General features: G+C 38.1%; 1 protein-coding gene across 4 annotated transcripts in view; it reads left to right on the forward strand.

Moving 5' to 3' along the window:
• Window positions 1–19611, forward strand: part of LOC149677228 (uncharacterized protein CG43867) — a 104235-nt gene that overhangs the window by 20457 nt on the left and 64167 nt on the right. The gene's annotated exons all lie outside the window — the stretch shown is intronic.

A 19611-nucleotide genomic window follows, 5' to 3' on the forward strand; every position in this document is an offset into this window, starting at 1 on the left:
AGAAAATTCACCCAAAATACTTGAAATAACTCCGGAACAGTTTGCGCGCGGTATGGCATTTGATATAGTCTTATATACATCTTCCACGGAAGGAAATAAATTCAATCTTTACGCTCCCTACCCATCATCCAGTTATGTAAAAAACGTTAGAATCAATTTGCATGTTGAACTTTTCAATGGCATATTGCAACTAGAAAGGCTCCGTTATAAGAAAGGTGTATATAGAGTATATAGTAAGTAGTCCATGATCTTGGGTTGGGTTTCGTGCTTATATTACGTTCGTAAAATATTAAATAGGTATATTTTTGCTAAGCCTTTGTGTATCTTAGAAGAAATCTACATGTCAACGGAGCGGTATATGTTGCGAATAGACGTAGCGGTGCATGTAGGAGTTTTGAAGTTGAGGTAGCATTCCAAAGTGAGCACCCAAGGAATGTTCAATCGCGTGACCGGGTAAGGAAGGGGGATACACTTGTCTTAAGTTCATTTCAATCGTAATGCCCAATGAGATAGAACCTCGCGTTCTCTTTAAACTTTAATCAGAAGTACCTGAAATGAAGTAAAATATTTTTACCAGTATTGCATGCCAAGGGTATAACGAAACAATCCAGGTCAGAAAGTGTGGATAAATGACGTCCCAATTTTAAGATAAGCTCTTCAACTTATAAACTTTGCACAGCTATGACTTACGTCAGGGTTACGAACTTTTGACTCATCAGATACCTATAGCAAGCTGTATATTCAACCCAGCCCTAAATTGCACTATGAAACTGGTACGAATCCCTCTTGCCCATATGGTCTGAAAATCGTGCCTTGAGTTCCAATAGTCTCAAGTTCCGACATATAGAAATAGTTTTCAAATTTTCTCGCGTACTTTTTTGGGGTTTATATTTAGATATTCAAGGGAGGAACCACGCAAAAGAATGACGTTTAATTAATAATAAACCGCGCGCTGGTTCGCCTCCACTTAATTAACATTTCTAATTAATACGGACACACTTATTCCTTGTTGAATATTCTACTCTTTCCATGGCCTTGTCCTCTAGTTCCTATTGATGAATATCCGAATTTTGGTCAAAGGGTTCAGGGACATGGAACCCCGTGGAACTCTTGGATATCCTCGCTGGCTATGGCTGCGAGGCCTTGATTAGTGATCTTTAATTAATCGACCTAATTATAACGTCAGCTGCCTTTGCGAGCCCTGCAGGATACGTAGGGAGAAGGGATGCTGGAAAGGAAACTCCTCTTTCCGTTAGGGTCGCGATGGATGATGTGTGCGTTAGGCTTAAGCGTTATGCACCCTAACACCCCCTTCCACCCATCTTTGAAGATCCCTGTGTATTGGCAATCAAGCCTTGGGTTTTATATGATGTTTTGTAGCTTGCTTAGTGTGCAATGGAATAGAAAGGGTTAAGATTGGGTTGAAGGGGTTTTTCGATATACTAAAGTGATACTGGAATGGTTTGACTTCTTGAGTTTATGAAGCCGTTCATTTACATTGATTGGATAATTCTCCCCAGCGAGTGTGTAGAAACCCAATCGAAAAATCGTCTGCATTAAGTCACGTGATGGCTTGTTATTAACGTAACTAGCGCCTAATTCACCTAAACTCCGTGGTGTTAAGTATTCATTGACCTTAGAGCAAAGTTTACTGTGTTTAAGTATTATATTAGGTTTTATTTGTATATAAGAAAGTGGCACAAACCGATTCTCAAGTAAAGAATTACTTTACAAGTGAGTTAAAAATACTGGCCCCCATCACCTTCGTTCGTTAAGTCTTAAGCAAAACCCGTGCCAGAACCCAAAAATTGATTTTTCCATTAAATTCTAGACTAGATCTAAATCGATTAAAACCCTTTATCATTGTAGGCTTTCATTTGCTCTTTCGTCTTTTACTCATTGAACTTTCCTGATGAGACATCAACTCGCTTAGGCCTAATAACAGCGGGCAAAATCACCGCTGTCTTCTCCTGTATATCTTCTGAAGCTTAGATTGGACCCCCCCCCGTTCCTACGCTGCGCGCTGCTATGTCGACTAATGGTTCGGGGCCCTGACTCCTGTTTTGAATATTGATGTCTTTTGACGGACGGTGTAGTGAAGTTGAATCTAAAGGGAGAGATTTTATAGTGTGGTACATTTATAATGTATTCCAGTCTTCCATGAATATTGTATCTCTTCAATGTTAACAAAACGTTCAGTTTGCAAAACACGACGATAAGGAGTTGCCCGTCAGCCGTAATATAGGCGCAACAGGCAGCGAGGTAGATTATTCGCGATGTAAACTTCGTCATACATGATATTGAGGATTAGTCTAGCCCTTCCCACAACAATAATGGTCAATATTATTGTGACAATTTAGTAAATTCCTTCTTTAACGTATAACGGAAGTACAATGAATTGATTTCTATCTCGAACGGTTTAAGACAATATGCCGGGGTTTTGGGGGATCCGCTTGTTTGCGTTTGTACTAAGTTTGATTGTATATTGGGCCATGACAAAGAGGGTGGAAACTTGGCCGCTGGATATGTATTGTACCGCGGGCTGTTTGGTTCTCTATCCTTCTCTCCTTAGCCCTAAGTTAAATATACTTACTTAGTTTTGATGGAATATCTTGTACGGGTCTTTCCGCAAGGAGAGTAGGAGACTGACTCTCCAATGGTGGCTTGAATCTTTTTTGTATTCCAAATCCGAACCCAAACTCGAGACTTTTATAGAGTGACTTATGTTTGGATTTGAAGGAGTTCTCTCATGGCATACGTCGAAGTGTGATTTGCATGTGTAGATTATAACTGTGTTTGATGTTTTTTATGCATACTTAATGCTTTTAAGGTAATAGCTTATTCGTGTAGGTGTTAAAGGTAGTTGAACTTAATTTAAATAGGTTTATTTGCATATGACACGTGTCGCGTACATCGTTAACTTCTGCTGACTCAAATTGGCAAATTATGATAATATGTTTCAAATTTTTAGTGTACTGGATAATTTTTGGTATATTTGTACAGCAAAACACCTTTTCTCTATAAGTCAGTCTTAAAAACCCTTAATTAAAATTATGAAATTATATAAAGTCGGTTTTTTAGCATTCATTAATCCAAGTCGTTCAATGTACTGTTCTATGTAATAGGCCTCCAAGTTCTCTAACCTTTGCACCCCCTATATCATTAGTATCATTTCCAAGCTGAGAATCTACCATACCCAAAGCCAAACCCCCTATATTATATAACGTTAATTTCACTGCGATCTCATCGTGAAAACATGGAAAGTGCCCTAGCCAATATTACGCCGATCTGACTTCAACATTCAGGTATATTCCCAAGTCCATAAGAATTCTCCTTAGGGACGCATAAACGAATCAAAATGACGAGCATTGGGGTCTTGATGTGACCCAACCTTATATAGGAACAGATGTCCATGAACTAGAAGTTATGAAATTCCATTTTCTTCAACTTTTAACCCCCTTCTTAACACTCGTCTCTCTGGGATGCGTTACTCAATCTGTAGTTTTCAATGTTTACCTTATAGTGGAGTTTGATAATTTGTGGTTTCATTTACTTTTAATTCTTCTATGCTGGAGCTTGCAATTTCAGAGTTCGCGGTACAAATTGAGTTACAATACTCGTTTCCCTGCCTTATAGAGACAATGACGTCACAAGAGGACACTTAAGTATTATTTGGAAGAGTCCCGGGTACGGGGGATTTACTCCATATTCCCCTAGAATTAGCTCTTTCGCCAATAAGAATCGCCTTATTAGCTTCGGAAGCAATATGGCTGATTTTGTTAGACGGTACAAGGACCCTTCCTTGGTACTATAGGACCGGATGGGTGGGTAGTTGGGCGGGGGAAGGGGCATGCACGAATGGGGAGAAGCCCCCGCTTGGTCAACCGCACGTGTCAATGACCGTAACTTGCCCAGGAAGGGTGCATTAGAGTGGGCGCGGTTGTCCTTCGGGAGGGGTGTCGCGTGGTTTTGTCTTTTCATCATGATGTAGTGGAGAAATCTTAACCTTAAACCCAAATAACATACGCTTTGAAATACCCCATCACCCTACTTTCCTTGTATTAAATAAGTTAACACGAATATGGTAGGTTGTCCAATAAAGTAACCGAAGTGACACACCGGTAACCTAAAAGATTCGATGGGTTTTGTATGGTGTTTTCAAACTTGAAACTTTACTACAGTATGTATTGGGGAACAATACGTTTTATTTGGGTACTGAATTAGCTTGGATAGTTGCTTTGCAGCCTTGTAGGTATTCCGAATGGAATTGTATGAATTTAGCACCCCGTGTTGCGAGGATTACGTTTCGTCTAGCGGACGGGAAGTTCTTTTGGAATTAAGAGGAGCTGAGAACTATCTAAGTACTTCTGCATGTAGCTTTGTTAGCTGAACACTTTTACTTTGACTATATGTTGTGACTAAGAATATTATGGGGAAATTTCTCGTAATTTGGTTATAGGACCGTTAAGAGTTATTGTAAGGGGTGCGTGAGTGTTTATACATTTATTCCCTTTTTATTTATTTACGTATGTTGATTTTAGTTGTCCTCCGGGAGTGATGTTTACAAGGAAAGTGTACTTTCGTAGACTTGATTTAGGCCTATATCATGAATGCTTAATTTTAATTGATTTGTTGCAAGAGGTTCTTGAAGGGATATGAGTGTTTAATTTCAACAACCATAATTTAATGTTTAAAAACTTGAAAATGTGTTCTTTGGAAATCCCAATTATTTCGAAATTGGCGTAGGCCATTTGACAACGTAACTATGCAGTCTATTGATGGAACGATATGTCGTAGCCGTAACCATAGCAACAAAGTGTTGTAATATAGTTTTCTTACTCAATTAGAAATAATATCCAATTATTATCCTCTATATAAAGTATATAAATTTAATTTGACAATCAAATTGCGATAATCATTAAAAACCAGTAAGGCGATACCTCCGTATAATTAATCCCTTCGGCCTTCCGGAAATCTAGTTATTATTAAATCCTTAACCCCGCGCGACCGTCTGAAACCTTTCCTGAAACTTAAAACGGAAGGAAGCCTTCCATATCCATCCACGGAACGGATGAAATTTATCTTCTTGTATGATATAATATTTTGCAAATTCGGCAGCGGTTGGCGCTTTAAACCAATAGGCTTTTAAAAGTCTAATAAAGAGTGCCGATACGAAAAGGGGCTAAGACTTAGTGTAGATAATTTTAGCTTCTAAATTTATAGAGTTAAGTAAAAGGGCAAAGGCGCTCGAGCTCGGGGTCATACATAGCTTGAAGGCGGGAAATTAGGCACGCGCTGACGATTCTCGCGCCTTTTCCCGCGTAAACCCGAGAAATCCCCTTATATTCTCCTCTCCTGTGTTGCTATACTGTTTTGTAGAACAGGAGGATATGCTAGGGGGTGTAAAAATAGGCCTTAAATTCTTCATTTTCCAACCCCTTCTAAGCCTATATCCAAATCCGCGGAGTGCTCGCGGACTCGTTTCGTTACGTTTGGTGAGTTTTGAAATTTTCCCTGGTTTGGTTTGGGAAAAGGAGCCGGGGGGGGGAGGGGTTGTGAATGATATTACCGCCTGGTTGCCCTAAGATAAGGAAATTATCATGGAGAAAAGCGGAACGAAGGCCCTATAGTTGATGATACAAAGATACATTGCAGAATTAGCTTTGAAATTTCTAGAATTACTGATTGGGATTGCCTAGCTTCGGGTTTTAATTAGGTATCTGACTTAAACAACGCCCATATCGTATAGAAATTGGCGAATTCACAAGGGTTTTGGTTTTAAATTGAAAGCTTGTTAATTAGAACAAACTCTCTAACAGTAGGCGTAATTAGGCAAGACCTAATAATTCATTCATGGTGCGTATGATTTTGTTTGATCCCGGGTGGGTTGTGTTTTTGTAAGTGAATTTTCTTTTCGGTCTCAACCAATTTCTTTTGATCTCTATTAGTTCAAGTTTGCTTTACGAAGTATGCTGGGCCAGAGTCGCGAAATAACATTCTCTCCTTTCATCGTATCTCTTTTATCCACCTTTTGCTTGGTGGTACTGGTACATGATTCGGATTTTTCCAAGCACCTGAGATCTGATGAGAAAATTCCTCGGAAACTTAACTTCAAAAGTTGTTATTTATATACCTTACTTTTCAAGATGTGTGGGAACAAATTGTAAACCAAAATTACCTTCCTGTGCTGGGAATTACTTTGATGTTTTTACTAAATAAGAATTGTACATAGCAACTGCGAAATAGACCAAATTCCGAGATAGAAAACCGAACGTGTTTTAGATTCTCAATTTTTGGGCTATAGAAAAACGTGTTGCATTCCATCGATCTACATTTTTAACTGTAACAGTAGGAAACTTCTGCACAAAGCATTTGATTATAGACCATTTTAATATTCTAATGTATCCAACCTGTAGAGTCGACTGTCTGACTTGTCTTTTCGTCTCGTACTGAAAATGCATCGTAAGCTTGTATAATTAACCCTTGGTTTAATTCAAATCCGTAACAAAGGATTAGCCTTATACCCATTGAACCTTTCGAATGAGACGAGAATTTCGTTAGCAAACTTACCAAGTGCTAGCTGGCTGCTGAGTGTAATTAAATTCTTAGACAGCGTGAGGTAGCCCTGGAGGAAGTTGTTAGAAACAAAAACATCCAAAGGGAGAAAAAAAAATAAAAATTAGCTACAGCCCATGCAGGCCTTTGTGCATGCAGTCTTTGATTAAATTAGCCTAGCTTCTCTTTCTTTCTATGCCAAGTAATGTAATAAAGCACAGGCTATAGTGGGCCAAGGCTTAAACAGAGTGATGATACCATCATAGTCCTCCAAAGAGAGACTCAACAATAACACTTCCTTGAATTAACAAATTCGGTCATTCCACAATTTCCTTAATTTTGTTTTTGGGCCAAATCAGAAGTAAGATGAGACTAGAAGTACTGAGCTAACCAAATTCTTCACTAGGCGAAAGTGAATATTCTTGAAAACGCACCAACGGTTGGCCCTCTTTTAGCGGTTTCTGAATTTTCCCTCCAAAATGTGAGACGCTCGTTTCGGTAGACGGCCGAACTAGATTCAAACACCCGCGTCCGTGTTCCGCGGCTTTAGGTTGAGGGGAAGGGGATAGGAAATGTTTTTGGAACTAGACCAATTTTTTTCTCTCTAGTGTAGACGCGATGGAAGCGGCATAAAAGCCCCAAATTTGTTCACTAGCGCCAGGATCTACTACCAATGCTAGAGCTCTTTACTTCTAGTTGTGCTGGTGACCAATTTCCACACAGTTTGACCCTCAGTTCAATATTATTAGGAGAATTTTGTCGTTTCATGATGCACAGTTAATATATAGCGGATCTCCTTTATATGAGAGTGAGAAAACAATGCGACCATGCAGACCTTGGTCGCGATGGAGGGCTAGGGGGAATTGGTCTCGCCAATTGAATAACCGTCAATGGATGGTGATGGTATTCCGCACGTAGTCGGCTGCGTTTTGGGCATTCTAATTGTCTTAATCCAACCAGCCAAGGACTGTAGCCTAGGAGAGCGTGTATCTATCTGGATTCTCAAGGTTTAAACCTTAGTTGGAAATTAATGAGGATGGGAAACTGGTTCGTGTAGAGCTCAGTCTAATTCCACGGATATTGATTAACATTCCAGTAAACAACGCGTGATGTCCTTATTTATGTATATGAATTAACTGTAAATTACGAATTGTATAAGAATTGTTTATCAGGAGACTGTACGTTTAGGTTTCTAGGAAGTCTGTTAGTGTCCCTTTGTGCAAAATGGAGATACTTTTTAGTAGACAGCTGATTAAATTAAGTTAAATAGCTATTCTTTTCTCGCTATGTATATGGAACTAAATCCAAGTTTTATTAAGTTACCGAACTTTTCATTCCTAACTTTGTCTGTCATGATTGAAGATAAGAGAAAAATATTTTAAGAAAAAGTTCTTAACACTTCGTTCCCAAGCTTAGTGCGTATACGAAAAACATCACCAAAGACATTTATTTTATATACGTCTTTCCCCCTTTGGTGTCTTCAAGAGCTAGGCGTAGTAACTCTTATAGAACTTCTTAAGGAATCATGCATGCTAATTTCCGGGAGATCTTCCTGTTTTTGCCAGAGTCGTCTGGCAGCTAGTCTTTTAAAAGGCTAGAACTTTTTCTTTTTTAATCGGAAGAGCGTGTCTATATCTAAAATATTAAAGATGATACAGGGTGTTTCTGATAAAGAACATCCCTCTTAATATATGGCAGACTTATCAGAAACACCCTGTGCATATTGGGTTTTCAAATTAAACCTATACTGATTTTAGTACCGATAATAGATAGCGACATCTTGTTGATGTACTCATCCTATTTGCTCCAGCATCCATCCCATCCCATCTCATCTCATTCCGGTGTCGCATCTCCAATAGTTCCAACTCCGTTATCCATCCAAGAGAGAAGTTACGCGTTGTAGAGATTCCATATACCCGTCCGTCTTCCACTGCGAAGTCTAGTGGAAAAGGCTTAGCTCCGTATAGCTGTAACTATAGAAACAGCTCTTGGAAAAGAGAGAAAGATAGCGTCGCAATAGAGAGAGAGAGGGAGTAAAACGAGAAGGAATTTTAAAAATCGATTTTGTCGGCCCCTTTACGGGCAATTTAATGCCCGATTTTATATACTGCTTCCGTAATTTTACTCCTTTCTCAAGATCTGCTCGAATATAGTTCCTTTTCTTGTATATTTATTTTCTATCTTACAAAGAAAGTTCACGTACTCCTTTGGTCTATTTTGAAGAAGTTTGGAGCACTTCTTTTTAGACATTTCTATTTAGAATCTTGTAAACATTAGCTTTATTTTTATTCCAAAATTAAATCAATCTTTAAACGAATAAGTTTATAAAAAGGCGAAATAATTCAAAAGCAAAATAGCTAGTTTAAAATATAGACACGTGACCCAGATGAGCCACGTTTATGATAAGAACCTAGGGTTATTCTCATAGAGTCTCTTTTTTAACTATTACAGTTTTTTATCCCCGATGTATGGAGCTGCCTTAGGGGACAGATTCGTGTTAGCAAACAAACCCCATTTGGTTCTTTGTTTTGGGCGCAAAACACGTGCCGGGAATTGTCAAACTTGCATGGTAGTAAAGGCGGGGTGGGGGTGGATTGGTGGGTGGTACAAGGTATACACCCTTGCACGTGACGTGTTTAAATTGGCGCGTGATTGATTTCTAACGCGCTTTTAACGATGTCTTTTTTCCCAGGAGCCGCCTTGCATACGCGCGCCTTATTCCTTGGTGGGGGCTTACTTACTTTGCGTGTTTGTGGGTTTTCTTTTTAAAGGACTTGGGTATAGCGAGTTAGTCGCGTCTTTTCTTTGGAAGTTAAAGAATTAAATACGCCCCGCATCGAATTGAAGATTCAAAATTGCTCTTAGTTCGTTTGTAATATCTTAAATTAGGATTCCCATGTATCACTGATGGCTCGAAAGCAAACGTTACTCTGTTCCTTAACAATGTAAAATTTAATAACCTTAGGCCTAAAGAAATCACCTTCCCATCTTTGTACTTGATATTCTTTGTATAAGTTAGTTGGGGGCGGTTAAGTACAGAGAAAGGAGTCACTGCACGGGAATTGAATAAGCGTGCATATCCCTGTATGGAAGTTTTCTCTTCCAAACCTTCTCCGTTCGCGGGATTCGGGAATCTCTAAGTTTTTAAAAAAGGAAGTAAACGGAAATGGAGATATCTTAACTTCCTGTTAGGGATCGAGGGAGAGAATCGCTAGCAACCGTAAGAGCTTTAATAGGTATGGGTGCATGGCGCGAGTAAACTTTGCGCGGCGATTTCTGTTCATCATTGATCGTTTGGCTTCCTTTTTCTAGCTGAATTTAATCATTTCCCACCAAGAATATTGAGTTGTTAGAGATGCATGAATATAAATTGACCGCTGCGTCTTAGAACTTGAAATTTACAAAATTAGATTTGGGAAAAGGATATTTCTCTCCGTATCTTTGAAGGTTATTCTTGTCATATAGTTCAAGTCTTAAATGTTCATGGGAGAATGACTTAAACACATTTAGGTGGTATGGTTTGCAGACCCGCAGTCCTTTTCTCCCTAGAGACGAGCAGCGAATCGCTTCTCTTAAAAAACTAGTCGCCGTTTCCTGGAGCGGTCCGCGGCGACCTCCTCCTTATCTCTCTTGGGGGTTTTTTTTTTGCTCCTTCCAAAGATACGAGTCCCTGGTCATTTCGGTATTGGGTACCACCATATTGACTCTCTAAATAAGCACTATCTTTTAAACGCCTTTTACTGGACTCGCTTCTAGATGTGTTAATACGGGAACTGGAAATGGTTTTATTTTTCTTCCTTCTTCCTTTCTATTTTTAGTGAGTCCGTCTCTTTTTCCCAAATTTTAGACTCAGTCAAGTTGAAAAGAACTCCATTGAATTCATTTAGGTTTGGGTTTGTGGATTTGTAAAAAGGATTTGTCGCGGTATATATTTTGTTGACTGGGTCTTTTGGAGTTTGAGATAAAGGCGTAGCTTTAGCTTCAATCTTCGCAAGTTATTTCTGCTGACTGCTCTGTATATATTGAGGTTTTTTAACCTTTGACATGCACGGTTAGGCTTAGCGAGAATGTGCTCTAACTTTGGCCCTAATTTTCTGATTTTGAATTTGAAAACACTTTTAAATTCCTCATATACTTTAGTCCAACATATTTTGATACCGTAACATCATTTGCGTCACAGGATCCAGTTTCAATATTGTACGAAAACACATAATCATTACCAGAAGTGAGATGAGACTAGAGGTGAAGGGCTCTAGCATTGATAGTAGATCCTGGCACTAGTGAACAAATTTGAGGATTTTATGCCGCTTCCCACGCGCTAAAACTAGAGAGAGAAAAATTGGTCGAGTTCCAAAAACATTTCCTACCCCCTTCCCCTCAACCTAAAGCGGCGGAACACGGACCCGGCTCCTGGAATCTAGTTCGGCCGCGTCTACCGCCACGAGCGTCTCACGTTTTGGAGGGAAAATTCAGAAACCGCTACCAGAGGGCCAACCGTTCGTGTGTTATCAAGAATATTCACTTTCGCCGAGTGAAGAATTTGGTTAGCTCAGTACTTCTGGTCTCATCTCACGTCTGTCATTACTTAATACGTCTTTAATTTTGAAAAAGTATTAGAGAAATTCATACTCATGCCTTTAAGTAAAATATGCTACATAAGAATGTTAACAGCGTGCTTTTATAATGAAATACCCCAGGCTATAAAATATCATGTAACGAAAAAGTCATTGGCCAGCACCCCCCATGCACATTTACACGAATAGGGGAAGGGGGAATGTGCATGGATTCCTTTACACCTTTCTGTATCTTTGTCACTGCTTGCGAAGAACCCCTTGTTTGCTTAATATTCCATTTTATTGAGAGCTTGGTAATGGGTAGTGTTAAGCTCGTATGGAATAAAAGGGTACCTTACGACAGTCAGCTTACAAGCTCGCTTTCTCGCTCTCTTTCTCTAAGCAAACGAATCTTTTTTGCTCTCTCCGTGGAGTCGTCGTTCCTTGTCCATCCTCCCATCCCCCTAGCCCACCCTAAGCTAGTTTCTCTTCCCTATAACTTCTTTTTCTCTTTACTTTTCTCTTCATCTTCTCGTCTCTGACACGCTCCACAAACAAAACTGTCTTCTTTCATCCGTGGGGTCCCGTACTTGCCACCAAATTTCCTTGCATTTCCCAAAACTTAATTTATAATATTAAAAAATTGCATTTTCTATTCCAATAATATATTCAAATTAAAGTAATCCAATATTAACTGCATGCGATTTATGAAAAATCTATTTAGAAAGTTAAGATTGAATTTCAGGTGTATCCGATCCCTTGTCTCTTCCCATTTTCTATCCGTTGCTAACCCGGTCGCACCATCTGATCTGATTCTATATTTCTTTTCTCTCACCTATATTACAGAGCGAAGGTTTTAACGCGTAGAAAGGTGCATTTAGTTATAGTTAAGGTTATTGGAACGAACGTGCCTCTTCTTCATACCATCCTCCATGATTTTGACATTTCAAAATCGTGTATTACGTTGAATTCTGAATGTTTCAAATCCAGTTCATATCCATCCATCCATCTCTCAGTCGTTCTTGGAAATACAAAAATAAAACTTAAGTCCAAATATATTCGCCATATATCAATCTGACACTTGGGGCTTTGACTTTGTATATCGCAAAACCTGCAAATATAACGGTATAGCCTCTTTCAAATCTACTCGAGTGTCTACTCCGAGAAATAAAAATAGACCAAACTCAATCTATTTTGCTTGTGTGTTTTCTTTCCAACGAGAAGTAGAACTCGACCGCAGGGATGTTCCGCTGCTGCTGCATGGGGAGCATTGAGAAATTGTTCCATTTCCTTCTTGAATATTTCTAAGGAAAAAGCCCGGAATTTAGAAAAACGGAAGTAAATGATCTCGAAGTTATAGGTAGTACCCTAACCAGGGAAGATTCTCCCCATAGCTTATCAATTCTGATAACTTCTTTCGTTATAATATACTTCTGTAAAAGCCAAGAAAACCTATACGAAAGAGAGAGACGGAGAGAAAAGTGTTTCTCAAAAGTGAACTGTTTCTTAATTAATTCTTTCTTGAGACGAGGAGAGAAAATATTCCAAGAAATCCAAAGGAAATTTCTCCGAAGATTTTACTTGCAATGGGGTTGGATGGGATGAGAGACTTTTAGAGAAGGAAAATTACAAAGGCCATTCATTTAGCGCGGGTTTTTCGATTGAGCTAGGAGGGATCTGGCTTGGTTTCACCGAAAGTGATTTTAGTTTTATCCAAATTGACTTTACTTTCTTTTAAAACCAAAATTTATTTTAGGAAATTATCGAAAAAAGGAGGGGTCTGATAATTAAAGAAATATCGAAAGAAAACCGAGCTAGGGATTTTATTCTTAAACCATGCAATTTTAGCAAATATTTGTAGAGAAGACGACACAATTTTATCATTTTTGGAATTGCACTTTCTACTTTAAAAGAGCGGAACTAGATACGGAAATTATTAATATTTGATTACCAAACCTATTGCGATTACGTTACAACATGTTGTACAAATATTGCTACTTCAAATTGTTTTCTTTGTATCGTGTTTACCAACCTTAATTAAAACCCTATTCAGTAAACTATAACTGTACTCTTCCAAAGCCCTTATGAATCAGTTAGGGCGCCACTGAAACATGTAAGCCCCTGTGCAATTCTGTAACTAACTCGAAGCCCTATCCAATCTCTCCTAGGCCCTATACCAAAAATGTATTGATCCAATTGCTAGAGCAGAGCAATCTCAAGCAAGGTGCATGCAACCTCAGGGTTGGTGATACTAGAACAAGGTCTATTCTTGGTTTCCCTCCCATGCACGTTAGGTACAGTTTGTCCGTGCAACCAAAGTTGTGTGTGCGGTTTCATACAGCCCCGGAGTATCCCCTGCATCCCAAGATGGTTCCATAACCAAAGGCGTGTTCAATACAATCTAAACTCGCTTTGAAAAGCATGGAGCCTGGCTTAACTGTATAGTACAAACTTAACGTTGTAAAAATGTCAACCCTAAAGCTTTACTAGGTATTAACCTTATGGAACGTGTTGTTTAAATCGAGTTCAAATTGTATTACCCCACGTTTTAGCTGTAGTAAAGACTCAGCATGAAAATTGGGACGTGGTTACCCACCCTGAGATTTTGCGAAGAGGAAACGAAACGATGGGAATAGACAAAATTATTTTTCATTAGGACATTTTGCGAGCGGTTCTTTAAAAATTAATTACTTAATTCTGTAGTTATTAGAATTAAATCTCGTATGTTACAGTGTGAAACTTTTACAGTAGAAAAGAAAGTGTTGATCACTTGTACACTATCAGTTTTAATCTAAGTATGGTTAATATTAATTTTAATCCCTGATGAAATGTAGTTTGTCTAATGGAGGAACAATAAGAAGCGACGACAAAAGGAAGGGTGGGCAAAATCGGGCATAACGCGTGGGTGAAAATGTTTACCGTAATAGAACTAATACATACATAGCCTAAAATGAGTGTTATCCATCTATGTTCATCCCATATCCCCATCTCTATCCTTTATTACATCCATTTCATTTGATAAAGGTATAGAAAATATTGGTTACAAAAGAGCCTTAGGCGAGCTTTGAACAGTCTCTTCTGCCTTGGAATATGTAACGTTTTAGTTACAATGAAGTAATATTGGGCGAAGGTGAAATAGGTGCCAGGATTATCCACCTTCACCAAGGTTTGTAGGTATTGAATCAATTTAACTAGATGGAAAGGAGGTTTTTTTTCTGGGGGAGTCCGGGAATTTTCTCGTTCCATGAGTTTTATTTTTATATGGGTAATAGTATTTTCGACACTGTCGATGCTCTTCTTTTGAAGAGAAAATTCGATTTCACCCATAGCTCCGCTCCGTTCTTCTCTGATACAGTGTTTGTAGAATCAAGGTTTCGGTGATATAAATTTTTATTGGGATTTCGGCACAGACGGTTTTTTTATAGATTCTATTCTCTTTTTCCCTGGATTTTGGGCCTTAGTTTGGCACCGGGAAGTGTTTGCGCTTTAGATTTTGAAAGTTTGATGTATTTCCGAAATCGTCAGAGGTTTGGACAAACCCCGTTTGTCAAGGGAAACATTTTTTGTTAGGGTTGAAATTTAAAAATTTGCATCGTTGTATCATCTTTTTACATCTAAAATTATTACCTTACAATCTCGTGTTAGCGAAATATTTCAACAGAAATAAGCGTTGAATCTTTATTTAAAATACAGCTAAATATATTCATTTTTATACTACTATTTTTACTACCGAAATTTACATAATCTAATTCAAACTTTTGCAATGCAGAAATTTCTCCCTTTCTTTCTTTCTTTTTCAAAAAATGTTTTAATATTCCAGATTAAAAGAAGATATACTATATCAGAAGTCCATTAAATTAGCCTAGGAAGTGAACAATTACAATGGCTGGTATAGCGTACGTCTCTGCTGGGATAAAAACTCCTTCTAGCTCCATGGATAGGGGGTTAAATTTTTCCCCCTTTCCTAACACAGTTAGAAATCTCGAGCTCCTCTCTAGGAAGTCTTTCTTGACGTGAGCGGGGCGTGACTTCTTCAGCCCATGAACGCTGGATCTTTAAAGGGTAGATTGTTTGCTTTATAAAAAATTAAAACAAGATGGCCCAAGGGCTGGGCCTTAATAGTAATTTTACACGGCTCACGTTACCCCCCGTATAGTTGATCTCCAATAAATCGTACAACTAAAAACATTTCTGAAACACAATCGTGTATCCCTTTAATTTCTAATAACGTCACATTTCAAATAATATTAATGAAACTAAATTGTGCACCCCACTAAAGTATAATTTTTAAAAACCATACGAATCAAATAATGTATTTAAACAAAATCCTGGATCCCCTAAACCAGAAATCACTATGACCGTAAACCGTCCCCTCTATTTTACGAAACCTAACCTAACCATCCAGCATAATCTCTGATGTATCACGCGCACAAAGTGCAGTAGTGCACGAAAATTATCATCTTGTTTCCCTTCACTCAAAAAAGCCCGCGAGATTTAAACTACCTTTCTTTCCTCTCTCTCCGAGCGGGTTGCCCCTTCTCCCTCTTCCCACTCTCACTAATATACCAGGCAGGCAGTTCTCTCTCTACGCGGAGCTTCGTATCGCCACGCGTACGCTAGCGATCTCTCTCTCTGATTCTCTCATCGTAAGCGTACGTTTCGCGGACGCGACCGGTTTCCCTCTCTCTCTCATCGTAAGCGTTCGTCCGGCACAGGGACAGGGACAGGGACAGGGGTTTTGGTGCCGTTTCTTAAATTTTAACGGAATAAAATTCCGTGTAAAATTAAAAAGGAACGGCCACGGTTGTTAAAGGGAGGGTGAAGTAGAAAATCAAGTGGTCTTTTTATCGATTCTTCTACTAATTATAAAAAGGCAGGGGGTTACGCGATTGGTCGGACGTCCTTATTTAAAATTATCCTTTAAATCTGAACCTTATTTGAATTTTAAAATCATTCGGAAGTATTTCCTGAATGTTTGGCTATGCAGACTGGTCTTGTAATTAGTAGAAGAATCGATAAAAAATCACTTGATTTTCTACTTCACCCTCCCTTTAAATAGTTTTTTTTTCAATAGGTTTATGAAGAGTCATAAAAAAACTGAATGACCTTGACTGTTCCAAAATTCACACCCCCATTCCCTTCTCCTATGCTAAAGAGAGCTCGGTTTTACAGTGGAAGGGGGCGTTTTCGGCCAATAGTTTTTTCTCTCTCGATAGGGCAAATTTTGGCGTACGAGTCGCACTTAAACCGGAGATCTGAGAAAAATTACCGCGAGGTGGCGAAGGTGTCGCCCTTCTTCAGTATTGCTACACAAGAGAGGGGAGTCCCAAACCCCGCTTTTGGTTACTTCCTAGGCTAATTTAATGGACTTCTGACTATATATATATATATAATTTAATCTAATTTACAGAACTTAAAAGAGAAAGAAAAGTTAAAGGAAATTAAGCGTAAGATTATCTGCCAACTTTCTACTTATATATTATAAATATCTTCTAAAAGAATGATAATGAAAAGAGATAAAGAAAAGGGTTTTCAATTAATTTAATTAAGGAAATTTATTTCGATATTCATCTCGTGTCTCGTGTGCCTAGAGTTCTTTCGAAACTATATCCTAAGGGGAATTGTTTTTAATTTAATAAAATTTAACGCTCTTGTACCCTTTGGTTGCTAGTGAGAGTGTAAAAACGCGTTTCATTTCTCCGATGATTGCAATTTGCAGGCAAGGTACGGCCATTAACCCTTTCGATTTTTTTAATCAGATACTTTAAGATAAAAACTAACTTTAGTATAAATTAAAAAAAATTATTTTCTCTACTCCGCTTATTATTAATTTAATTAGTAAAAATTATCAGGTTTTTTACATACGTGGTTTTTGCTTTCAAATTCAGGCGTAAATTCTTCCCCTTTTTAAAAAGAAAAGGAATGTGTTTCAATTACCGTTTCCTGCTCGTCCCCCCCCCCCACTTTTTTTCTAAGGTTAGTTTTTCTTTTTTTCATGGTTACTATATACCATTTCTCGAGATAAGAAATGCCGAATAACAAAAAAGGCATGCATTCTTCAATATGAAAGCCAAGGCTTAGAAGCAGCTACTTTTCTGATAAAAATAGCAAAAGAAAGTTATTCCCCCGCCAACGACGGAGAATTCGATCAGTTATTATTACCTTTTTTCGTTATTCTGGACTGGACAACTCGACCATAGATATCAGAATGATAGTTAGCTATAATGCTTGATTAAGATGGAGCATGTATTGTATTCGTATACCCAATCAAACGACGTTAGATGGGCTTCAAAGTTACCAGTTCTGACCAAATAAGCCTCGGTCTAATCTCCCTCATACAATATTTTCATATTTCTAATATCTATTACATAGCTACGCTATCGAATGTTTCAGAGACCCGCTGATAATATTTCATTTCCAAACGATTTTGCTGTAAAGAATTTCTCAACACTTGTTTTTTTATTGGTATATTTCTAGAGATACCCCTTTTCATTGAAAAGTCTCAAACAACCGCTAAAAGATAAGTCATTCATTCTTTATATTTAACCTTTTAGGAAAATCTGTAAAATGGAATCTATTTATTTCTTCTGTTATGGTTTTTCAATGACCCCTGTAGAAGTGTTCCACCCGCTGCACACCGGTGCTCAGGGAAAAGCTACCTACCAGGCGTTGATAAAAATAGTATACAAAGTGTTTTGGACAATATTTTTAAACTACAATGAAACATTTGACTGTTATTTATTCCAACTGTTAACTAATGACAAGGACTTTGTATTCACTATTTTATAAAGAGGACTAGTAAAGCGGGGGTAGAAGGTTTTTCTTTTGTACCTTGTTCTCTGATTTGTTTGACTTTGCGGCGTCAGTGCATAGATCCTAAGCTCCCCTGGATGTTTTTGTGGCGCCCATCCTAAGCTCCCATGGCGGCCATTTCTTTAAGAGGATGGTAATGGTGCTCTCTATGTTTGTCAAAGAAAGCTAGTCCATGAGATCTTCGTAGATTTCGTGCTGAAATGTTATGAAAAGAAACTTAAAAGACCACTTTTCGTTTAAGACTTTATTGGAAGTGAAAGACGTTAGAGTGATAACTTTTATTATGAGTTCTTTCCCCCCCCCCTATCACGTTGAGTGTATTTTTGAAACCGTCTTTCTCTTCTCTTCCTTTCTCCTTTATGAAGAATCTCTCAGTAGATGGGGCTGGCTTTAAACAATCACGTACTCTTTTAACGAGGTTGGAAAATAAAAAGTAGTGTTTGTAACTTTGTATCCATGCACCAGCAGTTTTATTCCCTTCTCAGATTTGTAAGTACCCGTTAGGCCTTGACTCTTTCTTTTTCTTTTTCTGAAATGGGCTGTATTCTACACTACTTTATAGCTTTAATGTTATATCCCTCTCTGGTCCAACTGGCGATTGTTAAGTTGTAATAGTCTTTCCTTTCTTTTAAAGTTTAGTCTAACATGACTTTTACGGCGGATTTTTGCACCTGGGTCTAAGGTGGGTGGTTTATACAATTTGTTCTCTATGTCTGTACATAAGATACGTGGCTACGTGTTTAATGTTTTGGAAATAACCGCGGCGTAAGCTTTTGGTAGTAATTGATTATAAACTACCTTACCAGGTGTCACCAAATCCTCGACATCGCTTGTGTTTACTTGGGAAAGTTGTAACTATAATAGTATTGAAGTGACTTGATTAGGTGCTGGTTAAGTTAACAAACAAGCCGAGGTATTGCCGTTTTTACTCCCAAAATTTCAATTACTTTATATTCCCTTTAAAGCCAACCTTACTTACATTCATCCCTTTGTTTTGGTACAAGAAAAGAAAACGTGACATATTATACCTTTTAGCGAAATGAAGTTTTAAAATAATATCAAATTCTAATCAGAAACAAAAAACCTTTCCATCTTGCATGCGCTTCCGGGGAATAGTAGAAAATGCATTACCATATACCTATCTTATATATGCTAGCATTTTAAAGGAAAAATTCCTTTAAATCTCCTGTGTAATGTGGCGTATCTAAAGTACTGGACTTTTTTCGTTGTGACATTTTCCCCAAAACTCTCCGATACAGGGTGGTGTTTCACAGGTTCATGTTCTTTGGGAAATCGATTTTGAATCGAAAATGTAACTTCTATCTCCGTTTTGTTTGCAATAAGGAACACTGTTTTCCAGTTATGATTTTCAATAGTGTTTAATAGAACAATTTCGACTCAAAATAGGCCAAAGAACATCCCCCTTAATTTATTTAACTTCTATCTCCATTTTGTTTGCCACAAGTGACAATGTTTTCCAGTTATGATTTTCAAGAGTGTTTAATAGAACAATTTCGACTTAAAACCGATTTCCCAAAGAACATCCCCCTTAATTTATGCCAGACTTATCAGAAACACCCTGTACACATCGCAGAAGGAAAAGTGGTATGGTATATAGATGGGAAAACAGGCTGTTGTGTATTTTTATTCAGATTTTGATTCTCGGTATGCATTCACTCAAAATAAGGAC

This window comes from Phalangium opilio, unplaced genomic scaffold (assembly GCF_054372755.1).
Source record: "Phalangium opilio isolate 3A_F unplaced genomic scaffold, DU_Popi_V2 ptg000045l_1, whole genome shotgun sequence".
Lineage (NCBI taxonomy): Eukaryota > Metazoa > Arthropoda > Arachnida > Opiliones > Phalangiidae > Phalangium > Phalangium opilio.